The sequence below is a fragment of the Octopus bimaculoides genome, chromosome 11, assembly GCF_001194135.2.
Source record: "Octopus bimaculoides isolate UCB-OBI-ISO-001 chromosome 11, ASM119413v2, whole genome shotgun sequence".
In the NCBI taxonomy this organism is placed as follows: domain Eukaryota; kingdom Metazoa; phylum Mollusca; class Cephalopoda; order Octopoda; family Octopodidae; genus Octopus; species Octopus bimaculoides.
In genome coordinates this window covers 66,038,079-66,041,278 of record NC_068991.1, presented here as the reverse complement: position 1 = coordinate 66,041,278, position 3,200 = coordinate 66,038,079, and the positions used below count along the sequence as shown (strand labels likewise).

Sequence of the window (3,200 nt, the reverse complement as noted above, 5' to 3'; positions counted from 1 at the left end):
TGGCCGTTGCCAGTACCGCCTGACTGGCTCCTGTAGGATTTTCGAGCGAGATCGTTGACAGTGCCCCTGGACTGGCTTGTGCGGGTGGCACATAAAAGACACCATTTCGATCGTGGCCGTTTTCGTGCGGGTGACACGTAAAAGCACCCACTACACTCTCTGAGTGGTTGGCGTTAGGAAGGGCATCCAGCTGTAGAAACTCTGCCAAATCAGACTGGAGCCTGGTGTTGCCATCCGGTTTCACCAGTCCTCAGTCAAATCGTCCAACCCATGCTAGCATGGAAAGCGGACGTTAAACGATGATGATGATGATGTATTTATTTCATAAATTTTGTTATATTATATATTGTATTTATTACACAACATTACATTACATTATATTACATATTATCATCATCATCGTTTAACATCCGCTTTCCATGCTAGCATGGGTTGGACGATTTGACTGTGGACTGGTGAACCAGGTGGTTACACCAGGCTATTATACTATATTATATTTATTATATTATATATAGTGAAGGCACATGGCCAAGTGGTTAGCGTATTGCACTCATGATTGCAAGTTTGTGGTTTCAATTCCTGAACCAGGTGGTGCATTCTGTTCTTGAGCATATCACTTCATTTCACATTGCTCTGTGATCACGTTGGTATGTGGCATGTGGCACACCATGCAACTGTACAACCAATGTTTATCTGATGGAGGGAGTGAGCTAATGTCCAATACAATCATTTGACCACTGTACACAAAACATCTGTGCTGGCTGCTCAGCAAGAATTTGCAGAACCCTTATCTGTCATTTACAACAGGAGAGTCCACCATCACCACCACCACCACCACCACCACCACCACCACTATATCATAGATTTGTTGTTGTTGTTGTTGTTGACACTCCGTCGCTTACGACGTCGAGGGTTCCAGTTGATCCGATCAACGGAACAGCCTGCTTGTGAAATTAACGTGCAAGTGGCCGAGCACTCCACAGACACGTGTACCCTTAACGTAGTTCTCGGGGATATTCAGCATGACACAGTATGACAAGGCTGACCCTTTTGAATTACAGGCACAACAGAAACAGAAAGTAAGTGTGAGAGAAAGTTGTGGTGAAAGAGTACAGCAGGGTTCGCCACCATCCCCTGCCGGAGCCTCATGGAGCTTTAGGTATTTTCGCTCAATAAACACTCACAACGCCCGGTCTGGGCATCGAAACCGTGATCCTATGACCGCGAATCCGCTGCCCTAACCACTGGGCCATTGTGCCTCCATATCATTGATGCTAATTTTATAAATATTGGTGGGAATTCACAAGTGGTGGTGGTGGTGATGGTGAAGGTGGAGGTTGCTCAATGATTTTGCAGAAATTAGTATTAATTAGTATTAATTAACCTCCTTGGGATTATAGTCGTACAGCTCCTCTACAGCAAGGAACTGTCCCTATGCTCCCTTCTCTCATACTTTAACACCTCACCTTCTGGCATAAAGATATCTCCTCAGTGTTCATAGCGTTGCAAACTGTATGCCACCCCCTCTAGTGCTGGCGGCAACACAAAAAAAGAAAACCTGTACATGCTATAGAAACCATGCAGTATTTGAACCTGTCAGATTCTGTCAAACCGTCCTATGCATGCTAGCATAGAAACATGATGACGATGGTAGTAGTGATTGTGGTGGTGGTAGTGGTGGTGGTGGTGGTAATGATGATGATGATGAGGAGGAGGAGGAGGAGGACTTTCAAAAGGTTTGGTAAAATATTTGTAATAATGTTGACTAACTTAAATCACATGACATCATTCATGTTATGATGAGATTTTAATTTAAATATGAACACTTTATTATAGGGTAATTTCAGGCAGATCTACATTTAATGAGTTAAAAGATAGAACAGCATGCTATTTTAAGTAAATGGCAAGCCTGTAATAACAAGATGACCTTTTAACTGAGAACAGTAAAGGAGAGGAATGATGGTCTGCTTCCATAATTAGCAAGTATAACTCAAGTATAACTAGTTTAAATGAGTAATTAAGTTGCTTTGAGGATTATGAAGATGGATTGGTGAAATTGCTCGAGGGACAGGTGAGATACCTTGCAGTATCTGTTCTAGTTCTTGATGTTCTGAAAACAGCAACACCTGTAATGATACTAGTGCTAAGCTGTAACAGCTCATGTTGGCAGCTTTTCCTTTGGATAAAAATTGGTAGTGTGAATAAGGGAAACTTTCATGCATGATCAATTGCAAACCTTCTACAAAAACATCTTGCCAGGCCTACACATGCATATTGCAGAGACATAGGCAACATTGACTAAAAAATAACGTAGTTTTATATAATTAAAAAAATATTTTACTGAATGTTGATACTATACACAGCCACCAATAACAAAATAATTTAGGAACTTTATTTTATTTTGTGTAAGGAAAAAAACAAAGAGAAATATTTTAAATCTTATACTATAAAAGAGAAGCGGATCTCCATCTGTCTGTCCATCACAACATTTATTAAAGGGAGAGAAAGAAGAGGAAAAGTTAAAATATACTTCACAATATATTTTTAGAAGAGGAGGTGACATACAGTATGTGTGAGAGAAAGAGAGAGAGAGAGTGAGAGAGAGAGAGAGAGAGAGAGTGAGAGAGAGAGAGAGAGTGAGAGAGAGAGAGAGAAAGAGCAAGTGTGTTTGGGTGTGTGTAAGATAAATAGATAGATAGATAGTGTTGTCACCATAGTAACAAACAAGGGGGTTGGATTTTAAGTGCAATTCTGTGAACACAGCACAACACAGCTTCAAAAAAATATAACAATATAGATTATATAACATTATATAACAGTATATAACAATATAGATTATACAATAATACATATTATATAACAATATATTGGGTTGGCAAGAAAGTAATTTCATTTTTCACAAATAAAGTTACGATTTTTTCGAATGACTTTTGCCAATATTATGATTTTTGTCTTTTGACATTTGACAGCCATTTCTTTTAGCTTACTTTAGAAGCAAATTGTGTGTAATTTTGTTTACAGCTGTTAGTTCAGTGTCAATTTTAAATCGGAGTGCAAAAACGAACATTTTCGTCATATTTTGCTCTTTTATTTCCATAAAGGCAAAGCAGCTGCTGAGTTTCACAAAGAGAGATGTGAAGTTTATGGTATTAATTACGTAACAGAATGCACATGTCAGAAACGGTTTAAAAAATTCCATT

The 3,200-nt window shown here is 39.0% G+C and overlaps 1 protein-coding gene across 1 annotated transcript in view; it reads right to left on the bottom strand.

The window, feature by feature from the left end:
* Positions 1–3,200, bottom strand: part of LOC106879699 (potassium channel subfamily K member 16) — a 103,828-nt gene that overhangs the window by 3,890 nt on the left and 96,738 nt on the right. The gene's annotated exons all lie outside the window — the stretch shown is intronic.